Below are 26,251 nucleotides of genomic sequence, written 5' to 3'. Positions count from 1 at the left end.
TAGACGTCGCCCAGTATACAATATCGTAAGGCTGTTGATTGAAAATATTGTGTCTACCGGGGGTTTGTACTGTTTGTCAAGTCACAACGAGGTCCTCAGACACACATTACTCTACGCAATATGCGTGAGGTTGCAAGTAATGCCGGCTTTTACAATACGCAATTATTATTAAGGCGACGACCTGGCAGAATCGTGAGCGCGCTGGACATAATGCTTAGTGGTATTTAACCCGTCACTACGTTCTGAGTTCAAATTCCGCCGAGGTTGATTTTGCCTTTCATCATTTCGGAGCCGATAAATTAAGTACCAGTGAAACACTAGGGTCTATATAATCGACTAGCCTCCAGCCTACACATTTGACGCCTTGTGCCTTCTGTAGGATGGATTATTATTATTATTATTATTATTATTATTATTATTATTATTATTATTAAGGCGGCCAGTTGGCAGAATTAACACGTCAGGCGAAATGCTTAGCGGCATTTCGTCTGCCGCTACGTTCTGAGTTCAATTCCACCGTGGTTGACTTTGCCTTTCATCTTTTCGGGGATCGATGAATTAAGTATCATAGGAACACTGGGGGTTGATATAATCGACATACTCCTTACCCCCAAATTCCAAGCCTTGTGCCTATGGTAGAAAATATTGTTATTAATAATATTTTGCTAGCCGTATTATTACTGTTTGCTTTCACCGCAATATCGAATATCAGGTATGTCCAGTGTATTAATTTGGTTTGTTGGTTCTATTACGTCTAATACAAATCCTGTACGTAATACATGCAGTGCTACCTCGTACTGTTATTTTCTGTATTTTGTGCATATTCATACAACCAGAGTCTTTATTTATTTTTTCCTAATGCACCGATTAACATTGATATTTTTTCTATTTTCACTCCCCATATTCTCTTTGAAATATTCATTATCGTTTGTTACAACTGATTCCTTGGTTAGGAGGCGCCTTTTTTTCCCGTTTTTCTTTGTCTGCAACAACCAATAGATAAGCCTTGATTTTCGTCTTTATGGCATTGTATAGCCCAGACTATTGTATTTTTTTTTCATTCACGGATATCGTTTCTAATGTGTGCTTATACCAGCTCCTAATGCTGCCATAAATTCCAGTGAATATAAGTTCTAACTCCGCCACGTCTATGGTTATATTCTTTCTTATCTAAAACCAGTTAGCCAGATACAATGCGGTTAATTGTATCTCCGTATCTCCGGCATCTTCACTTATTCTGAAGTAATTAACGTATTCGGCTTCATTATGAGCCTTTGATGTTTGCTACTGATGAAGGTTCGAACCTGTCTTGAAATTAAGTAGTCTTCATCCTGTATTGAAGTTTTGTCGAATTCCACCCTGATTAGTTTTGGCAGAGATTGAACATGTAGGGGTTTCTCATGCAATCCGTAATTCCAGTTTTATATTTGATTTTAACTTTTTCACAAATGCTACTCCTCCGAATGGCCGAATCATTAGAGCGACGGAGAAAATGCCATGTAGTATTTTTCTGGCTGTTAATGTTCTAAGTTCAAATCTTACCGACATCACTAATGGTGGTGGCAGTTGTTTACATTGGTGAGACATGTTTCAGATAATGATGATCTTAAAGTTTAGCACAAGGCCAGCAAGTTTTAAGAGAGGGCTAAGTCATTTACATCGATCCACGTACTCAACTAGTTCTTATTTCATCCGCTCCGAAACGATGAAGGAATTTGAACTCAAACATAAAGATGGACAAGATACGAAATACCACTGAACATTTTTCTCCGACGTGCTAACGAGTCTACCAGCTCGCAGCCTTAATAATAATAATAATAATAATAATATAATAATAATAATAATAATAATAATAACAATAATGATAATAATAATAACAATAATAATAATAATAATAATAATAATAATAATAATAATAATAATAAGTTACAGCTACAATATCCTTAACTAGACACGAAATGAACTGTCCAAAATAGATAGGAAAACAAGAAAAATACTGACAGGATCTAGGATGCATCACCCAAAATCTGATATAGAAAGACTATATATACAACGTATAGAAGGTGGTAGAGGCCTTATACAGCTGGAAAACTACTATAAAATAACCACCATAGGACTGCAAAAATATCTACTTCAGAAGGAAGGAAAACTGATCCAGATAGCAGCAAAACACGAGCAAAACAAAAAACTGTTCTCAGTATTTAAGGAAGCTGACAAATACAAACAAGAAATCATACCACCTAATAAACACAAAGAAGAAGAAGATGATGAAGAAACAACAAAAGCTATAAAACAAATGAAATCCAAACTAAAAATAGAACAGCAACGAGCCATGATAAAACGATGGCAAGAAAAACCCCTTCATGGTAAATACTGCACTAAACTAAACGCAAAAGAAATAGACAAAGAAAAATCCCAGCAATGGTTGAGAAGCTCAGGACTCAAAGCAGAAACAGAGGGATTTTTAATTGCAGCACAAGACCAAAGCCTCCCCACCAGAAATTACCAAAAACATGTAATGAAAAGAAATATTACAAGTAACTGCAGAATATGTGGAGATGGACAAGAAACAATAAATCATATTATCTCTAGCTGCCCAGTCCTGGCTAAGAAGGAATATATTCACAGACATGACAGAGTTGGAACCTACATACATTGGAAGCTATGCCAACATTATGGAATAACAACAGAAAAAAGATGGTATAGGCACACACCAGAAAAGGTCACAGAAAACGAGAAAGCAACCATACTCTGGGATATGCCGATACACACAGATAGAGAAATTAAGGCCAACAGACCAGATATAGTTGTCAGAGATCATGAAGAAAAAAATGCTTTCTAATTGATGTATCAATACCGGCAGATGACAACGTGTCTCTAAAAGAAATGGAGAAACTCTCAAAATACAAAGACCTGGAAATAGAGGTAACTAGAATGTGGAACCTGAAAACAGAAACAATTCCTATCATAGTAGGTGCATTAGGCATGATAAAAAAATATTCAGACAAATACATAACAAAAACACCAGGACTTACAAACACATATAACATACAGAAAATTGCACTACTAGGCACTGCACACATCCTACGCAGAACACTTTCCATACAATAACCATCAGAGCATCACAACAAATCACAGCACATACCCAAGGCACACAGAGCTGCGCTCGGTAGTGAAGTGAAAGCACGCTATAAAAATAAAACTACTGAATAATAATAATAATAATAATAATAATAATAATAATAATAATAATAATAATAATAATAATAATAATAATCATCATCTTCAGTGGTAAGCAGATAGAATCATTACTCACATGCAGAATTATAAACTTTGCAAAAAATAGGTTTATTTCTCTGTGGGGGAGAATTATGTATAAAGTGAAGAACAGTTTTCTAAGAATTTGGTTGCGAGAGAATTGTTGTTATTGTTGTTCGTAGGTGCGAACATTGAGAAAGAATTGAATTATCTCAAGTCACACTGCGAGGTCTTTTGCATCCAGTGTGATTTTGTCTGCATGTATTATGCATTGACATATGTATTGAATTACTTTACTCCTTCTACAACAAACATTATATGCTCTACCGCAAAATATACATGTGCATATTTTGTCAACACACAATCAACTGTATGTACAGAAAGGTTTGTGTGCGCGCATATATACACACACACACACACATATATTTATATATATATAAATATATATATATACATATATATATATATATATATATATACATATATATACATATATATATATACATATATATATATATGTATGTACGGAGCAAATAATTCATTAGAAAAATATTTTACGAAGGAATCATTGATTGTTCCCGTTTGCCTTCGGACGGTTGATTTCAGTAGTTATTATCAGTCTATTTTCGCGATTTAAATAAGAGTTTTGACTGTTATTTCTAGCGGTTAGACATGCTTACCATGTCCTTTGATTTATTTTATTCCTTCGGCTATATATATATATATATAATATATATATATATATATGTATGCTTTAATATCGAACAGTGAGAATGAATGTTCGTTATCGGATAGGTAAAAAAATATTCTTCGTTTGTGGGTTAACAAGGCTACCAATGGCTTCACCAAGGCAGAAATCTCTCAACAATTTTGGAGGAGAGCACACGAAGCTGCATGAGACAGTGTGGGATTTTTAGACAGATAAACATTTATACAGATTACAAGAAGTGATTTATAGGAAACGATTGCATTAGCCTTGCATTAGCCGTTGTATATTTGTAATAATGAACTACATTCATCATATATTGATTAATTACTTACTCAGTTTATGTGAGAATGTTTGCGAACGTCCAAATTCATAAATACACACATATGCACACGTGCACATCCGTACAAAATACAGAGGCACACATGTATTATCAGACTTATCAAGATCCATTAGGCTACTCCCATTTATATGACGAATGCGAGTAAATGTACAGAAGTGTTTGCATTAGTATACGGTTGCAGTGACTATCGGTATAGCAACGTATCTATGTAACTATGTTTGTAAATTGTCTATGCTTTTCTAACATAACGCAACCCCTTAACTTCTTTCCATTAATCTATTTGTTGGTGTTTGATGAATTGCCCCTATCTGCATTCTTCTTTGTATCTTAACCAACATATTAACTTGAATTAACTGTAATTAATCACCTGGTCGCTTGTCCATCTCCTTTTTTTCCCTTTCTTCACGTCACCCATTAACTCCTCAGGCACACACACCAATCCATCTGCTTGGTCATTTTTCTCTCGAATTCTGTCCGACAATTTTTGCTTTTCTCTATTTCCACTCTCTTAAATCAATTCTTATTGTGTATTTCTCCTCGTAACAAATCAATTTTACCATTTTTGTGGAATCGGTGTTGAATGGTATTTGCCATCAAAAACCATCGGCACAACTTCCGTTGAATCCAGATTTCAGCCAGGTTCATAATAATTTTGAAGTCGGTGCCGACGTGGCAGTGTAGGAAGAAACTTGGTTCCCAACCACATGGTTCCAGGTTCAGTCCCACTGCGTGGCACCTTGAGCAAGTGTCTTCTACTATAGTCTCGGCTCGACTAAACCCTTCTCAGTAGATATCGCGGACAGGAACTGAATGAAAGCCGTCGTATACACACAAACACACACACACACACACACACACACACACACACATATATATATATATATATATATATGCATGTGTCTTTATGTCTGTGTCAATGTATTTACGAGCCCACAACTTAGCGGTTCGGCTAAGAAAAGCTTATAGAATAAGTACCAGGATTTAACAAATAAGTATTGGTCTCCATTCATACGAGTAAGACTCCTCAAGGCAGTGCCCCAGCATGGTCACAGTCTAATGACTAAATCAAAATATAAAAGTGACTATTTTATTGCGAAATAAATTCTTTTTTATACACAACTAGTGGATTGAATTTTGGCGGTCAGTGAATTATTTCAGCTTGGACCGCTTACTGAGTGTACAAGAGAATAAAGCATTTCTATTCGTCAAAGAATAAGTACTGTAAAACTTCTTCAAGTGGAGATTAAAATAGACACCAAACACATTAAAGTGGTTTTAAAACAAATCAAAACGTGAGTAGTTAAATAAAACACAACCGATGTCTATGAACTGATTAAACTTAAGCTGGCTGGTTTTAGATTTGAAGATATTTCAGTTTACTTTGACCTTAAACTTATGAACGAATCCGTCAGGAAGCTACGAACCCAGAAACATCGGTATTCCACGAAGAGCCAAACAAAGAAGCAAGAAGGAAACATAAAATATGCTTGTGTTTGAAATTCGTATTCGTGTAACGGTGTTAAGAAGAAATAACATATTATTCCGTATGCAGTGACTGTACATCATATTGGCAACGTGGAGGTATTCGTGACAAAGTCAACAAGATAGACAAAGAACATAGTGAATCAGTTGATGGGTAGTTCAACGATTCTACAATGAACACTGAAGAATGTTTGTGAATGTTTCCATTCAACGTTTCGATTGACTCAGTTACAACAGACCATGGCAAGTCTTCTTTAGGGAAGAATGATTTCATTAAAAGCAAGTGAATGTACAACCAGACTAACTGTGTTTTGTATTTCCTAAAGATAAAATTCTCAAACTCCAGAAGTGTTGCCATACAAAATTAACCAAATTTATTACACGTTAGCTAGAGGCATCCGAAATTGGTTTTTGCATTATTTAATTAGAAAGTCAAAAAACGTTTAATTTGCTTTAAGATTATTTTACAAGATTATTTTAATTCACATCTAGCTAGTTTTAATTTACTATGAGATTATATAAACTGGTACTTGAAAATGTGTGGCCAGGCACCGACATTGACTTAATCCCCTGTTCTCTCCCATCTCATGCACTCTCCTCCTTTCCTTCATACACTCGCGCGCCGATTCTTCCCATTTGTGTACATATATGTATACTCTTTACTCTTTTTACTCTTTTACATGTTTCAGTCATTTGACTGCGGCCATGCTGGAGCACCGCCTTTAATCGAGCAACTCGGTCCCGGGACTTATTCTTTGTAAGCCCAGTACTTATTCTATCGGTTTCTTTTGCCGAACCGCTAAGTGACGGGGACGTAAACACACCAACATCGGTTGTCAAGCAATGCTAGGGGTACAAACACAGACACACAAACACATACACATACATATACATATATACGACAGGCTTCTTTCAGTTTCCGTCTACCAAATCCACTCACAAGGCATTGGTCGGCCCGGGGCTATAGCAGAAGACACTTGCCCAAGATGCCACGCAGTGGGACTGAACCCGGAACCATGTGGTTGGTTAGCAAGCTACTTACCACACAGCCACTCCTGCGCCTGTATACATACATATATATATATATAATTTCAGAGTTGTTAATAGTTTCATACTTATGTGATTATTGAACAAGCATATTTATAAAACATGCCATGCTCGGATGAGAAACATGGTGTATTTTATAAATATGCTTGTTCAAGTATCATAACTCTATGTAACTATTAGGAGCTTTTTCGGTCGTGTATTCAATTGGTATTTCACCTCTCACAGGTTGGAGTACTTTTTATGTTGATTCTACCTATACTGGATATATAATGATAATAATAATAATAATAATAATAATAATAGGGCAAAACCAATGCAAGTTATAAGAAATAATACAGGTCAATGGTTTGTACTCTTGCATTTCAATATATGTCACACACTAAAGAACAGAACAGTCAGCTCACAGCACTTTTCCTCCGAAGATTTTCTGAAGGGCGGGTCTTGACCGTGACATATTGTAATACGTAAAAGACTTGTTTCTATTCCTGAGCGTTATACTAATACATCTCTTTGTTTTGTACACCACCTGTCTTCGTCTTTTGTTTATTTCATAAACTCTCCCTATATATAATACACAAACACACACGCACACAGACTGAGAGAGATGGGTAGGTAGTTATAGTGATAAGCGCATATACATACCATCACCCGCAACTCAGGGTTTCTTTCTTTTGGCATTCATCATGTTTTCGCAACTGATTGTAACGTGCAAACACAAGCGCTCTCAACCCTTGCTCTTAATCCAACTAAATTTCCTGTATGTGACAGGAATAATAATAACAATAATAATAATAATAATAATAATAATAATATAATAATAGTTTCAAATTTTGCCACAAGGGTAGCCATTTTCGTGGAGGGGGTGAGTCGATTCAATCAACCCCGGTGTTTCACTAGTTCTTAATTTATCAACCCTGAAAGGATAAACGGCAAAGCCGATCTCGGTGAAATTTGAACTCAGAACCTGAAGACGGACGGAATGCCGCTAAGCATTTTACCCGGCGTGCTAACGATTCCGCCAGTTCACAGCCTTAAATAATAATAATAATAATAATAATAATAATAATAATAATAATAATAATAATAATAATGATTTCAAATTTTGGCATAAGGTCTGCAATTTAGGGTGACATCGACCCCAGTGGTCAACTGGTGCTTGTTTTTTCGACCCCGGAAGGATGAAAAGCAAAGACGACCTCGGCGGAATTTGAACTCAGAACGTAATGACGGATGAAATGCCACCAAGCATTTTGTTCGGCATACTATCGATTCAGCCAACTCGCCGCCTTAGCAATAATAATAAGAGCACTCAGAGAGCGCAAACCTCTGCCAAAACAGCACCAACGTCCTCTTAACGATTCGCCGGAGATGATTTTTAAAATGAGAATATCTGAAATAAACACGACTGCTCTCACAAACGGGAATACTAAAAATGAACCCGACCGCTCTCAAAAATTATCAAAAAAACAAACAAAACGGGTAAACTTATCCAGAAGCCTTGTCCGGTACCGGATCAATCCTAAAATCTAATCAATTCGTGCCAGTCACGAGACTAAACATCTCTGAGATTTTCATCCGAATCCATTCAGAGGTTTTTGAGATATCTTGTCCACAGAAACAAACATGACTGAAAACGATACCTCCGCCTTCGCTAAGGTGGTGGTAATTATGTAAAGAATAGAGACAAATGAAAATAGTCCACCGACGGTTTCGTATTATTTTTAACACCTTCGTTTAGAAAACTTATTTTGGTTAATAACTGATATGTGAACTCTGTGATTAAAAGATAGTCCTCGTTTCTAATTGTTTCCCAAATGGAATGGTCTCACAACCAAACTTTCGGTATTTCAGACATGTTCACTACTCTTCAACTTTGGTAAATTCTATCACTCACCAAACTTTCCTGGTTATATCTAATATAATAAATGCGAAAACTAATTTCTGTGTGTCAGTGTGTCACACTTCGACTCCTTCTTTCACTACTCATTGACACCCTTGCTATTGCTCATGTTGAGGTGAGAGTAATAGTAGTCATTGACGGTTGTGATAGTAATGGGGTGATAGAAATAGTGTGAGCTGTAGTTGTGATACAGGCAGAGGCGACGGTGATGATGGTGGTGGTAGTAGCTGAAGTGGTCAGGGACAATGGTGATAGTAAGCGATGTGAAAAACAGTGGTGATGGTGATAGAGGAGAAGGCGGCGAAGTCAAAGGTTTCCTTCTTGCTTCTTTGTTTGGCTCTTCATGGAATACCGATGTTTCTGGGTTCATAGCTTCCTGGCGGATTCGTTCATAAGTTTATGGTCAAAGTAAACTTAAATATCTTCAAATCTAAAACCAGCCAGCTTAAGTTTAATCAGTTCATAGACATCGGTTGTGTTTTATTTAACTACTCACTTTTTGATTTGTTTTAAACCCACTTTAATGCGTTTGGTGTCTATTTTAATCTCCACTTGAAAAGGTCTTAGAGTACTTATTCTTTGACGAATAGAAGTGTGATATGCAGGGGATTTGAATCCACGACTTAAAGCGGTGTAACTAAATAAGCTTTTGAGTAGGGATGTACTATTTCTGCCATATTACATACATGATAATGATTTGTAGTATAAGCACAAGACCTCACACCGTGGAGGAAGATCATTGAGTACTCTGTACTTATTTCATCGGTTGAGAAAGGAAGAATAGATGCAAAACTGACATCGGCGGTAATTGAACAGGAAGCGTAAAATAACTTACTTGAATACAGCAAGATATATTGACGCACCGGCAGCTCTTCCAATCCAGAAATATTAAATTATTTAAATAATAATGAATTATATAATCCGAATGATTATACATTGTGTAATACGGAAATCTATTTCATTGATATTTATATAATATCGACGCAGAGAATCCGTTAAAGATTAAAGTGTGTTTTTAAGGTTACATATGTTGTCTAGAGGAAAATAGGAGGAATATGCATTATATACGACGTATCTTTGTCTCATAGAAATTCTACAGAAATGTATAGAAAACACTCATGGCTATTGTGTTAAGTGAAACAAGTTTCCCGTTTGTTTCTCAAGTTTCATTGATTTTATAAAAGAATATAACAAAGACGCAATTTACTCGTTCTCTCTCTCTCACACACGATCGTAGAATCCTTCTGTTTAACTCCCTTGGCGCTTGCTATTATTTTGCAATGAAATGTATTCAAATCCTTATCGCGAATTCCAGTTTTATTCATTAGCTCCACGAAGTGTTTTAATAAGAATACTCTTTGAAGATCCACAAAGGAAAGCCAACCTCTTGTGCTTTACGGTATTGGCAATAATATAAACGTAAGGCTCTTATAGAAAAATCATCAAATATTGTAAGGTCAGCAGTCTATATGCTGTTACATATCGTCTGTTCTGATTTTACAATAAAAAATATCCCCTACGTGACTGCATCTTCATTATATCGACACAACGTTTTATGTTGCTTGTTTTGTTATATCTCCACACCATTTCATGCTAGTTGTTCTATCATCTTTCTATATAACCAGCTATATTGTAAATAGCATATCATGTTCTTTTATATAATCTACGCAGTTTCCTGTTGTCTGCTTCAACAAAACTTTATTCCTTATCATCTGCCATTATTAATTAATGATAAAATACCGACACCTCATTTCTTTCTTTTACTTAGCTTGTTATCATTACGTGTTCTATGCTACCATTAAACTAACAATAGAATAGCAACACATGCCTACTCATCTAATATGGCTACATACATTACTGTATCGTCTGCTATAATTAAACATTCTCACTTGTTAGTGGTTGTGTCTACGTCATATCTCCTGAGTGTCTATTACGGCTAGCCATAGCTTCTTCTCGTCTGACATTGTTGCACACACTTCATTGTCGTCTGCTTGGCCATGCTATATCTCCTTATCGTCTGCTATGGTTACCCATAGTTTCTTCTCATCTGCTATTGCAATACTATGTTCCCTGTCGTCTCTTACACCATAGCTCCTTATCGTCTGCTGTACTTTCTAAATCAGTTATTTCTCACAAAGTATCAATACGGCAGTCTGGATTTCATTGATTTGGAGAAACTCTAACGCCGTCCATTGCTGCGAGAATAATTAAGTTGGCTACAGATGGTTTACAAACACTTTTTACTTCTTTTTTATCTATTTTCTTTTACCTTATTCATTTCTTGTATTTTCTACATTTCCACATTTCCACATTTCTCTCTCTCTCTCTCTCTCTCTCTCTCTCTCTCTCTCCTCTCTCTCTCTCTCTAAATGTTAACTGTTAAGTAATAAACGTTTTCCTTCCCTTTTCCTCCATTTTTTCTTTTTATTTCTCATTTCATTCTTCAAACTTCTTTCCATTCGTTCTGATTTCGTTCAATATATCTTTTTCAAACAAAGTACCACCATCTATATCTAATATTTCTTTTCTTTGTCTCCCATTTTGTGTACAACGTTTTCTTCTGTATCCCTTCTCTATTTTTCTTACTTCTTCCCTTTCAAGAAAGCAATTCTTTCTTTTCACGATTTTTCTTTTCGATTAAACTTCAAATCCATTCCATCATGTCAGTCAAACACGTTCCGATCCCCCCACCCCACCCCTCTCTCACTTTCTTTCTTATACACACACACATATTCCTATCCATCTTTCTCTGTCAACACTTTCCCCTTTCTACCTTCACAATTTTACAATACATCTATAATATAAACGGTAGATACATATGTGAGGGTTTGGGTGTGTACACGGACACATACACACACATTTATACACATATGTCTATAGACCCATACGACTTACCTAATGATCAATCTCTCTCTCTCACTCTCTCTCTCTCTCTCTCAATATTCTCTAGATGCTTCTCCCTCCCCTTCTACATCCTATTCCGCTTTCATTCACTCACCTCTTTCCTTTATTCCTTTTAACATATTGCTTATTCCTCCATTTTTCACCATGCATTCTTCCTTCACCCACCACCACCACCATGCATTCTTCCTTCATTCATCAATCATTCCTTCTTCGCCATTTCTTCCTGTCATTCATCTATTCCTTCCTGAAATATTCTTTCCTCAATTTTTCTGTTTCAGTCAAATTCATTTCGTTCAACTTCTTTAAATGTGTGCACATCACACACACAGACACACACACACACACTTACATACATATATATACATATATATATATATATATTATATATATATATATATATACGTGTACATACATGAATGTGTGTGTGTATGTATATATATATATATATATATATATATATATATATATATATATATACATACACACACACAAATCTTTCTTTTTATATTTTTAGATATATAATTCCATTCAGTTTCAATCACATTCTCACTTATTTAAGAAGTTAATTTTATTTTTGTCACTGTTCCATTATATTTGTATTTCTTCATCTCTCTCTCCCACCTTTTTTTACTTTTGAATTTTCTTTCCCTTATTTCTTCCTTCCCACCAACACGCTTCACCCTCCGTCCGATCCACATGTCCTTCTTCCATATCCTCCCCACCACTTCCTACTTCAAATTCCCCCTGTCTGCCCATTCCTCCACTATTTGCCGACCTTTGTGGTGAAAGTAACGGATGAAAAACAGATACCTTTAAATCGATAACACAACCACGATATCGCAACAACGGAAATAATAATAATGATAAATAAAAAAAAAGAAATAATAAACAAAAAAAAATCCATTCGGTCATAGAAAACAGATAAAGAAAAGAAAAGAAAACAAAAGAAAACTATGAGGGGCCACTTTAAAAATAGAACTTGAGCAAAGAAAGAGAGAATAGCGAGAGTGGAGAAAAGCAATTTTTTTTATCGCTGCCTCACTGAATACTTCATACCTAATTTCTTAGATTTGTGTTCTTTCATTAGATTAAGCTACTTATGTATAAGTTTGCTCACGTGGAGAGAACGGCATGTCAAGAAAAACTATATACATATATATATATATATATATATATATATATATATATATATATATATATGATCCGTTGGTATATCTCAGCGTATTTATCATTCTATTTAACTATATAGCAAAATAATATCTCTATGCGTATTTACCTACAAAATACTCTATCGATCATACATACTTACATATACGCATGTTTATACACACGAGCAAAGCCCATATCTTTGTGTGTGTGTAGAGTATATTCATACGCGAACTTTAGGTTAGCTTAAATATGTTTCTGACATATTTCATCTTCTAAAGGCAAATTCACTGCAGTTATTGTGGAGAGAAAAAATAAATCTCTCTTACAGTAAAAGGAGTGGAGCCACCATATGGGTTCAATCCCACTGCGTAACACCTTTGGCAAGTGTCTCCCACTCTAGCCTTGGGCCGACCAAAGGCTTGTGAGTGGATTCGGTAGACGGAAACTGAAAGAATCCCGTTGTGTGTATAAATATATATATATGTATTTGTGTGTCAGTGTTTTTGCCCCCACCATCGTTTGACAACCGATGTTGGTGTATTTACGTTCCCATAACTTAGCGGTTCGGCAAGACAGACCGATAGAGTAAGAACTAGGCTTACAAAGAATAAGTCCAGGGGTCGATTTGTTCGACTAAAGGTGGTGCTCCAGCATGGCCACATTCAAATGACTGAAGCAAGTAAAAGAGTATAAGACTATAAACACGCACACACACATGAATGTGAATTTGTGTGTGTAGAGGAATATAAACTTTTCTTTAACTGTAAATCTCAATATGTGACACGTGATCGGAGGTTCACATACGTTGCACTAATCAGCGTAACGTACGAAACCGTGTCCTGGAATAATTTACCTAGCTTCACATCTAACACCACACACACACACACACACACACACGTGCGTGTGTGTGTGTGTGTTTGGGAGCTTTGAACAGACCACACTCTTCATACAAACACAAGTATTGTTCAACTTGACATTTTATACTTGCTGATGAGTAAACGATGCTGGATGAAACCCTTTTGTATGGGGGAAAATATGGATTTCATATTTTGGCCCATGGCTAACAATTTGCGGAGAGGCGCTCAGTCAATTACATTGGCACCAGTGCTCAACTGGTTCCTATCTTATTGCCGAGACTACCATGTTGGTATTTGAACTCAGAACGTAAACTCAGCAGGTTTTCCGGTGTGATACAGGGAAAATATTGCAATCTATTTCAGTATTAATATTTGTATGTCAACATGTATTTTGAGCTCATCGTTACATAGATTAATTAAATTATGTTATCATAGTGATTCTACATTACAGCGAGAACAACTCGATTCTCTTCCATAAAATATAACTCAAGAGAGATTTTGAGAAATATCTATCTCTCTATGCAAATATAACATCCACACATGACGTACCGTGTTCGTATATGTATCCGTATGGATGTGAATATTTGTATATGCGGCATTTTCAGTTACTACAAAAGATCAGTTAATGCTGTAATGAGGAGTGGGTCGAGTGAAGGATTAGCTGTAGGAGAATTCCATTAATCTGCAGCCCCCTAAAAGCGATTTGTATTCTCTTTAAATGCCGCGGATTATACTTTAGCTCTTCAGACTTAGATTAGAGACCAAGAAATTGTGGTGGTGTACAAGTAGCGGTAATGCTGGTGGTGGTAGTGTTAGGGTTGAGAGTTTGTATGAGAGATAGAATTGGCGGTGTGGGTAGTGGTGTTGTTTGTGATAGAAGTAGTGTTAGGTCCTCAGGTAGCTGCAGAGTAGACGATGGAGTAGCATATTTAATATGGTGGTGGTTATGCTACTGTGTGGTGAGAGAGGCGGTGGTGTTTGAACGTGAAACTGGATATCTAAGCTTGTGTGTGTGATTTTTCCATTCGCAAAATATCTGAGAAGTGTGTTAATGCGCGTGCATACATGCACGCATGCATGGAATATATGTGTATACATATCTCTGTTGTGTTCCTTTCCTATTCGATTCGTGTATAAGTGTAGGAATATGTGAACGTTCGCATGTTAGAACGTGGGTATGGCTGAGCAATATGTCTGTGCGTCGATGAACAAAATTCAGAAACGTTTACAATAACTACATCTGCTTATATAGAGCAACAGTTTAGAAGTATTTGGAATTATTTTTATTATTATCATTATTATTTGTTATTGTTGTTGCTCTTATGAAAACGAATAGTCGTTAGATTCTTCAGACTCGTTACCTGACAAATTCAAATACCATTTTTTACCTTTTAGGGATCGATAATCTAAAATACCAGTCAAGTACTGCCTCTATATAATCAACTAGCCACACTTCCGCCACCAAATTTTCAGGCCTTGTCCCTATATTACTATTATTATTACCAAAATGCAAATATATGGGAAATTACCACCTGTGTCATCTCTTGTGAAAGGTAGGAGAGTCCAGTTTGCTGGACATTGTTGTAGAGCTGAAAAAGAAGTAATTTCTACTCTTCTCCTCTGGAAGCCATCTACTCGCAATACCAGAGGGCGCACACTCTCCTACCCTGATGTAATCTCCAGGGATACAGGCATCCAGCAACAGGACCTCCGTAATGCTATGATGGACCGTGAAATCTGGCGTAACATAGTAAATTCCATTGTCTCGACCACGGTCAAACAATGATGATGATTATTATCATTATAGACGTTATACAGTATACAATTGCCATCATCATCATCATCATGGCGGCAAGCTGGCAGAATCGTTAGCACGCCGGGCGAAATACTTAGCGGCATTTCGTCTGTCTTTACGTTCTGAGTTCAAATTCCACCGAGGTCGACTTTGCCTTTCATCCTTTCAGGTTCGATAAATTAAGTACCAGTTGCGTACTTTGGTCGATCTAATCGACTGGCCCCCTCCCCAAAAAGTTTTGGCCTTGTACCTAGATTATTATTATTATTGTAGACGTCACGGGTATACAATTATTATTATTATTATTATTATATTATTATTATTATTATTATTATTATTATTATTATTATCATTATTATTAAGGCGGCAAGCTGGCAGAATCGTTAGCACGCTGCGACATTTCTTCAGTCCTTAGTTCTGAGTTCAAATGCCGCCGGGGTCGATTTTGCTTAATACCAGTGGAGTTGATGTAATCGACTATCCTCCCCCTCCAAAATTTCAGACCTTGTGCATCTATTAGAAAGGATTATTGTTATTATTTGTTAAGGTGGAGACCGGGCTGAATTGTTTCTGCTCCGCACAAAATGCTTAGCGGCATTTCTTTTGACACTACGTTCTGAGTTCATGTGCCGCTAGTACTTTCTTTATTTTTCATCCTTTCGGGGTCGATGAAATACGTACCACTTGAACACAGGGATCCTTGTAATCGACTTACACCCTCTTCCGAAACAGCTGGCCTTGTGCCAAAATTTGAAACCACTATGATTATTTTTATTATTATTATTATTATTATTATTATTATTATTACTGAGTGAGAGAGTAGCGCATGCCATCAAGTGACACTGGAGTAAAATATACGAAACCTTGTATACCCATCATGACTACCCGTCTGATAAGGTTGTACCAGGCACATGCATTATTATTATGCCAGATGCGTAGAATCGTGATTATGTTGGATAAAATGCTTTGTGGTATAACTTCCGACTTTCTACTTTTGGAGTTTGTATATCACATGGCGGCCTTCTTTGCCTAACATTCCTTCAGGGTCGATAGTATGAAATACCAGCGAAGTACTGATGCTGACTGTATCGGCTTACCCCTCTCCTTCGAAAATTACAATCCATTATTATGGTTATCATAATGGTGATATGAGTGAATATATAGCTGCCACTTTTTATGAGTGACTGAATATATATATATATGTGAGAGCGAGTGAGAGAGAGAGATAAAGGGACACACACATTTATATATGAGAGAAAGAGAGGAAGAGAGAGAGAGAGAGATGTGGGCAGAGAAAATGAAAGTTAAGGAGAAGAACGTAGAAATATTTAATTTTAATGATTTAAAAAACTGGAGAGACTAAAAACAGAATCTCGCGCATCAAACAACAAAAACTACAACTTTTGGAATCCGCCGTAACTACAATAACAATAATGATAAAACCGAAAAATTTTAATTGAAATGAATGAAATAAATTGTAAAAAAAGTAAAATAAGCTTTAAAAACCATGATCAGAAAATCAAAGAATCAATAACAAACGAGACAAAGTATAAAAAAAGGAGTAGTAACAGTGAAGAGACAACAACAACAACTATAAAAGGAAGTAGGAATGAATTGCTGTCGTTGTTTACGTGTATTTTAACCAACGGTCAGTAATGGTTAGCTTTGACAGCTTAAAGTCATTGCAATATGTCGGCCATTTCGTTATTGCAATGAAGATCTTTATTTCGGAATAAAAAAAAAAAATCCAATTTGTTCTTCAAACCATTTGTTAGATAGTCTACTCTTGCTTCACCCCACCGTACTCCAAAAAAAAGAACAAAATTAAACAACAACAAAAAGAAATACATACAAAACACCAAATAAACACAAAAAGAAACGTAGAAACCGCACTAAAACAACAACACTATTGAGACAGCAACACGAACAAGATGCACAGACAGATCGACACACATTCTGGGTCTTCCTTTTCCATTTTGTTTTTTTTATTTAATTCCAATTTCCAATTGGATTTCTTGCTTGTAAAGAATGTAAGTTAATTAAATCATACTGTCTTGGTTTGGTTTTTATACACTATTATTATTATCATTATTAGTATCATTATTAGTATCATTATTATTATCATTATTATTATTATTATTATGCAACTTTAATGAAGGTTCCATGGAAAGACTAAGCCACAACAGACAAATATAAATAGATATAAAAAAAAACTACAGATAACCCACCCTGCAAAGAAAAACAGAAATCAAGAAAGAAAGAGAGAAAGAAAACAAAATTTTCTTTTCCATTTGAACGAGAATATTTCGTTTTCTAACTTCCTGTTTCTTTCTTTCTTTCTTTCTTTCTTTCTTTTTTCTATGCATTTTCTTCTTTATTCAATCACATTCATTCGATTTCGTCATCATATCATTCGCGGATTTACTCGTTCTTCAACATTCTTTTACTCACACATATTTCATAAATGCGTATACACACATATTTACAGGGACACATACACACACGCACTATACATATACCTCTGAGGTGGTGGTGGCGGTGAAGTTAGACAGACAGACAGGCTTGAACAAGTTTATACGCGGAATGAAATTCCAGTCAACAACTACACAATATTTTAAACTCTATATTAGTCAGTAAAGTATTACACCAACAGTCAACGTTCAGTTATTCTTGATAGATAGATTGATAGATGCATAAGCAGATAGATAGATAAGCAGATAAATAGGCAGATAGATAGATAGATAGATAGATAGATAGATAGATAGATAGATAGATAGATAGATCGATAGATAGATAGATAGATAGATCGATAGATAGGCAGATAGAGAGGTGAAAGGGGATGAATGACTGGATAGATAGCTGGTTGGATGAGCTGATAGACGGATGGAGAAATAGATGAGGACGGGCAGATGGAAGGTGAAATGGATGGATAAATGGATTCATAAAGAGATAGATGGAAGAACAAACGGATGGATGAACAGATGAATGCATGGATGGGTGACTAGATAGATACATGGACGAATAGATAAGTGGATAAACGGATGGATAGATAGAAACATGGGTAGATGCATATATATTTAGACAGATGGATTAGTAGATAGACTCATGTCAGATCGATAATATATATAGTTATATCTCTCGAAAATTTTATAAGCAGATAGATAATAGATAGACCGAAAAATGGATAGATTGATTGATTCACAGCTACATTGATAAACAGAAAGGTAGAATCATTGATAGATATACAAATAAATTCAAGGACAGCAATATAGCTAGATATAACGGTATATTGATAGATAGAATATAAATACATTAATCGATAAATAAATATTCATCTAGATCAATTGTTTGATAGATAAATTTGATAGAATAATAGATGTATATCACGAAAGTGAAATATTTAATTAGAACAATCAGGCAGATAGACGTACATACGCATACAGATTATAGACATACATATATAACATGCACACACACACATTTATATATAACAAACACATATAGAGATATACATTCATCCATATACATACGAACATATATATCTGTGTGTGTGTGTGTGTGTGTGTGTGCTTTCATAGTCAGAGAAATATGAGAATGTGTTCCCAAATAGGCTACTGTATGGAAATATATGTGGATAGACAGATAGATGTATTTATATATTCACAGATAGATCAATTGATTGAAAGATCGATAAGCATAAGGCTGATACCTAAAGGGTTGGTGATCATTATATATATATATATATATATATATATATATATCTATATATATATATATATATATATATATATATATATATATAATATATATATATATATCTATGCGCGCGCGTTTAATCTTGAAAGAGTGAGATATTAATAACTATGTTCATGGAGATGGAGTGAGAGAAGAGAGAGGCAGAATTACAAGGGTAACAAAGGAATTAGAAGATGGAAAAAGGGGGGAAGAATGAGAGAGAAAGAGAGGAGAGTCATGGAAAGAAAGAGGGGGCGGATAACATGAATTGATTCATTGATAATGGATTTCATAGATAAATAGGAAGCTGATCTGCTACACACACAAATATATACATCCGTACACAAATTTCCGCAAACACTCCACATACACACACACACACCAAGAGCTTGGCCTACACATATGTATTGGAAAGCGACTTTGGTACCTTTTGTGGACAGCCACTACTTGCCTGATAGTTATTTTATCGAATACAAAAATGAAACCGTAATTATTGTCAATAAGAAACATTTTCGTTCTATTGTTAATCCTTTTATGTATCTGGCAGTATTAAAAAGTAAGGTGAAGGGAATAAACTAGATTATAGCAAGGGTATCGAGTATGCAGCTCACCTACCCGCCATGCACCGTTCAGCAGGATATGATTCTATTGAAAACAGTGGAACAATATGTGGCGGTCGATTGCGTAGTGATTGGAACAGAGAGACTAGATTGAGGAACGATTGAGGAATAAATCCAGTGTGGTACTCTACCAACCAGTTGCTAACCTCACTCTCTCGGGCCTGACCTAATTTACGAGTTGTCTGTTTAGTCTACATGCTATGAAGTTCTGAAAATATTTAGTGATTATCTGTAAAGAATATAACGTTTCGTGTGACCCCTTGCTATGCAATTTGCGGGGAAGGGCCAAAACCTTGCATTATGTCCTCATTTTTCACAGCAATTAAATGTACAAAATGTTTTTTACCTCTTAAGGTTATCTCTGTAGATCTTCTATAGAAATCATAGCTGCTTCAGACTTTTGTTACGACTTTTCGTGTCGGAGACGTCTGATGTAGACAAGAATGCGATCGAAAATGAACAATGGTAATAGGCGTGGTATATTATGCTTGCATAACGAAATACGGTGTCCCTACGGCTCATAAATAGAATGTCTTTTTGAACTCTAAACCGTCCTTGACCTTGGATTAAGGCTGATAAATTCTAATCCAACTGTTTCGGGAACATTGTTTCTATCTATGAAAGGCATAAATAGAAATTTAAAAGATTCAACATTTTGTACATTTAATTGCTGTGAAAAGTGAGAACATAATGCAAAGTTTTGGCCCTTCCCCGCAAATTGCAAAACGATGGGCCACGCAAAACGTTATGTGGGATTCGAACTGTCAACTAAGAGGAAAAGAAAAGGTATTATGATTTTAGTTTGACTTTCTAACGTCTCCTGCAATCTGTGCCTCTCATTTTCTTGAAAATCATTGAAGATTTTGGAATTAGTGAGATAGCCAGAAATTTGTTTTGGTTTGATTGGTTATTGGGATTCTGTAACAATTATTCTTTCACGTACATACTGTAAAAGACATTTAAATGCCTTAAGAAGCCAAAGAAATGTGGTACCGAGTGTTGTCCTTCCGAGAGTTGACTGCTAAAATAGTCATTGCTCTCTTGATCCAGTAAATGAGTAGATGAGCTGATCCGCTGCAACTGATGAGCCTTGCTAATGATTATTAACAATGTTGGTGTTGCGAACGGGATTCATACTAGAATTGAAATGTTGCTCACTTAATTTACCAAAAGTTTGCATTTACTGTACAGCAATAATATAAATTACGACTAAAAAAATGAGGCGAAAATGGACTCTTCACGATGATGCAGCGTGCATCTTTAGCTCTTATGCATTACTAGTGGAATAGTTAATTAAAATCAATAGATCAGTTCTAGGAGAGTAAGCAGACAGTCGCCTTATTCAACCGTTGGATTAATGTCGCGTCTATTTAGTGATATTTAATTAGGAGTCAGTAAAGGGATTTGCGAAACGTTGTCGTTCTTACCTGCAAGTTGTTGGTTTTGGTATATTTAAATGATAAATGTTGTCGAAATAAAGTTAGAATCACTTTTCGGTTGATTGCACTAAATTAAAGATTACACAAAATTTTGACACCTTTTCAACTGATTAAAGCAGACAATCGATTTTACAGCTCTTAAAGATATTAAAAATAAATAAATGAATGGAATGGATTGACGCGATTGTTCTTTCTTAATGAAGAATATTGTAGAAGTAAACTAGAATCACCATTGATTTGAAGTCAAAATTTATCTCAATTCCGACATGTCTCCGATTGATTAAAGCTGACGATCAGTGGCACTTGAAGAGACTTATAAAAAAAAAGAAAAAAAAAAGTAATGCATTATTTTAATGATATTAAAATTACACAAATATATTTTATTGTACTTAATGATAAACACTGTACGAGTGCAGTAAAATAATTGCTGATTTGAAATCCAGATTTTGAAACCAATTCTAACATTTCTTCAGTTGATTAAAACAGACGATCTTGAGAATGTAACGAAGGAAGTCTACAATATCGAGCAAATGTAATAATTTGCTTTGACACGAAATGGAAGAGAAAGTCTGTCGCCATAGTGTTTCATACGAAAGACTTCTGAGTGGAATATATACGATTGAAGAATGAATTGAATATATCAAGTATAAAGTATGAAACTATCTTTACATGAAAATATGAAAATACGGTAAATATTCAATAGTTTTCTGTTGCAAGGCAAAACCGCTATTCTCTGGTCAATAACAAGCGTTGTTATTCCATTGTTATAACTCGAACATGTCCATTAGATTGATTTCGGATAGAAATTCAGCGTTACGTCTTTCAGAGAATGTAATCAAAACCAATCTTAGCGAATCATCAAGGGGGAACCGTTGTTAAGAAAAAATATATAAATATAAATAAAACAGAAAAATATCGAAGCTAGAAACGAAAACCGAAGCAAATGTATCGAATAATGTTTATTAGCTTGGAATAATCAAGTGTGATGTTTTTTAGGCATTAAATGGAATTTAATGGATAGACTATTCATAGATTTTTGCTGTATTTCTTTGTAATTTTTTGTTATTTTTTTGTGTATATTTATTTTTCTGCTGCACTTGTTTTACATACTTTTTAGTTCTTTGATTCAAAGAGACGGGTTTCGCGTTCTTAATGTTAATGGCAGCAGAGAACTAAACCAGTATGGACTAATTTTTTTTTTTTTTTTTTAGAAAAAGAAGCCTAAATCGATTCCATTTATGTACCTCTACTACTGCTACTACAACAACTATTACTAATGAACATAACAACAACAACAGTAATAATAATAACGTTGTCATTATGCGTTGTTGTTAATCTAAAAATAGTGAGCTATGAAAGAGAAATGACGACGACGCACTCGTACCTGGAATGACATCAAATATGTCGATAGACATAGAGCTGACTAACACGAATACAGTCATACACGCGTATACACACACGTACAGACAAACAAACAGACACTGACGCGCACACAGTCACAAGAACACTGAAAGTTGCGCTCACGCGATTTGGCAATCAAAGGGAAATCATTAATTGATCATTGATCAAGGAAAAATATCCATCAATAGGTTAACTTGTTGATTTATTTCAAGGAATAAAGAAGACGAAAAACAGAGTGTGACACACACACACACACACACACACACACACACACACACACACATATATATATATATATATAAAGCAGGATTGGCGTAATGTGTTGGATATACATTAACACACACCACACACACACACACACGCACATAAAATCAGCTTTATTCACTTAGCTGATATTCAGTTTTGCAGTATGTCCTTCCGACATATACATACACACACACACACACACACACACATACATATAGACAGGCGCATTTTCATACGCAGATGCTACGTTCACACGGTCACGCGCGCACACATGCATGTACACACACAGAGTATGTCTAAAAAGAAAGCTATCTTTAAAACTCGTGCGGTCACCCGGCGATGTGACCGGTTCACACATGAGGAACCGTGTTTTGGTGGCTCTGAGTATTATGATGAGTAAATAAACTGTCGTCGCTTAGTCATCAATTTTTCTGACGAAGCCAATGTATAATTAATGTTCTTGGTAATTTTTAGCAAATTGAACAATGAATTACTTGGAATCTTAACTCGTTTGTGTGAAATTCTCTTACTAATTTGCATAAAATCTTTCATAGAGATTTGTCTACAGTTGAATCAGATTAAAGAGAGGATTGTTTAAAGTACGATTTTGAAAATCCTGAAGAATATGTCAACAGACACATCATCAACGTAAGTGTTATTCAAGAAAATTGTCCGTGATTGCTCTGGATGTTTATGAAGATGACACCTATAGAAATTGGTGGCTAATATTTTAAAATAAAGTTTAATAAAGCATCGCGCTGCAGTAGATTTTGTCCACATCAGGTGCCAAGTGACCAACGCTGCTTCAGTCTGAATGAAAACTCTGAACAGTGTGTCCTAACACGCAATGAAACGCGCGTATGTGGACAGAGAGAGAAATAGAAACGATTCATGTCTATACAGAATGCATATATACATATTCACACTTAAATAGAAAAGAATAAACACACATACACACACACTCAGATATATATGTATACAGAGAGAGAGAGAGAGAGAGGAGAGAGAGAGAGAAAGAGCGAAAGAGAGAGAGAGACAGAGTCAAACACACAAGAACATGTACACTAGCACAAACACACATATTAAAATATATGGTAACCTACATGTATATAAACAGAGTGACGGTAGCACACACACATGCATATATATGTGTGTTTGTGTGTGTGTGTGTGTGCGCGTGCGCGCGTGTGTGTGTGTGTGTGTGTGTGTGTACCTGTGTTTGAGTGTGGGTGGGTGTACATGTGTTTATGTGTGTTTGCATTGGTAGCTACATAATTAACTCCATGCCATAGTTTTAAGCAGGTAGCAGGATTCAATAGAAACGAATATCTCTGGATGTTAATCAGGGCGAAGTGGTAGAAAAATAAGACATTTTAATATCCGTTTCATGTCCATGTTCTTATGGCTTGAACACGTATTCAATATAACACATTTCCGTCATAGCGTTATTGAGTCCATTCCTTTGTCACCGTTTCTTAACTCTCTTGGACAAAACATTACCATTTCTCACCAGATCTTTTTCTGATGGCGGATGTACATCGAAAAGGTTAAAATATTGGTCTATTTTGAGCGAATTAAAAATCATTCAACATTCTACACAACCCGCTCTAGATACTTGAAATTTTATTAATGTATTATAGATGGCGATGGTTTATTATGATGGTTATTACTAACTGGCACTCCGTCGGTTACGACGATGAATATTCCAGTCGTTCGGATCAACGGAACAGCTGGCGCGTGAAATTAGCATGACTGAACACTCCACGGACACGCGCAACCTTAGCGTAGTTCTGAGGGAGATTCAGCGCGACGCAGAATGTAACAAGGCTATCCCCCTTTGAATTACAGGTACCACTGATAATTGCCAGCTGAGAAGATTGGGGCAAAGTCAAAGAGAGTATCTTACACGAGGGCAAAACACCCCGCCGGGAACTGAACTCACGACCTTACAATCGTCAGCCGAATGCCCTAACCACTAAGCCACGCTCCTTCACATTATTGTTGTTGCACCAGAAAAATCACTTGTACATGTAACTGGGCGTTTTGAGTTCAAATCAACCGTGGATCGACTTGGGACCGGAAATGTACAGTGATTCCTCGCCATATCGCGATTCGCTTATTACGGTTTATTATTTAAGCTTACATCGTTTTCTCTGTGTTGTTGTTTTGCATTTATAATTAAGTAAATAAATACAAATTATAAAATTATAAAAATACGCAGTACAGTACTGTTTCTATTTCGCGGATTTTTGGAATGTAACACCCGCGATATTTGAGGGATTACTGTACACTAATTTTCTTATCATTTAGGTAATTAAGGCGGCAAGCTGGAAGATAATTAGAGGATTTCTTTTGAGCTTTTACATTCTGAGTTCAAATGCCACCGAAGACGACATTGCCTTTCATGCTTGAGGGGCCGATTGAAATAAGTACCACTCGGACACTGGCGTCGATATAATCGGTTAATTTCCCTGCGTAAAAAAATTGCTGGGTTTGTGCCAAAATCGGAAACTTTTATTAGTTGAATTGAAAAGGCGGCGAACGGACAGAACCGTTATCTTTGCCGGAGAAAATGCTTCACAGCATTTCTTCCAGCTTTATGTTCTCAGCTCAAATTCCGCCAAGGTTAACGTTTCTTCTCATCCTTTCAGGGTCGATAAAATAAGTACTAACTGACCGAGTCGATGTGGTCGACTATCCTCCTCCCCTATACACCCATATTGTGCTTAAAAATTGGTACAGAGCCAGATTAAACGCCTTGTTATATTCAGTTATGTCCCTTTAGTATTATTATTATTTTTTCCAGTTGGCTCCCACACCACAGGAAGTTTGCTTTTCAAACGTCCTGTGCTTTTGGTGTCAACTGACAAGGTACTAGTCAAATACTGGCATTAAATGCGTTGCAGCCCCTCATACACTGAGCTCAAATCCCATCTAGATAGCGATATTCTTCACCCGTCCATGGATTGCTCTATAGTAAATTAAACACATACACCTGTGTATATATATGATGAATGAGCGACGGAAGATGGAAGATACGAGAATGCTTATTAATCATTACAACTATTTCGACCCATTTCGCGTCGATCACTCACGGATGGGATACTTAACAACTGGTTTAGGAGTATCCGTCGGTGTAGATGTGTCTCTCAGGTGATAATAAGATGTATCTGGTTAAAATAATAACTGTTACGCAAGATACCTTCTGGGTTTGCGTATAGAAAAGCAGGAAATTAAGGGATGCAGCCTCGTTTTTATAGAAGATCAATAGTTATTCACAGATACAAAAAGAAACGAATACACAATATGTATCGTAATCTGAGCTTCCTAAAGTATATAAAATTGTATTTAATGCATTATCTGCAATAG

The 26,251-nt window shown here is 35.8% G+C and overlaps 1 protein-coding gene across 2 annotated transcripts in view; it reads right to left on the bottom strand.

The window, feature by feature from the left end:
• Positions 1-26,251, bottom strand: part of LOC115220514 — a 627,919-nt gene that overhangs the window by 512,429 nt on the left and 89,239 nt on the right. The gene's annotated exons all lie outside the window — the stretch shown is intronic.

This window comes from Octopus sinensis, linkage group LG16, assembly GCF_006345805.1.
Source record: "Octopus sinensis linkage group LG16, ASM634580v1, whole genome shotgun sequence".
NCBI classification, from domain to species: Eukaryota; Metazoa; Mollusca; class Cephalopoda; order Octopoda; family Octopodidae; genus Octopus; species Octopus sinensis.
The sequence above is the reverse complement of the archived record's forward strand: the minus strand, read 5'-3'. Positions and strand labels throughout refer to the sequence as shown.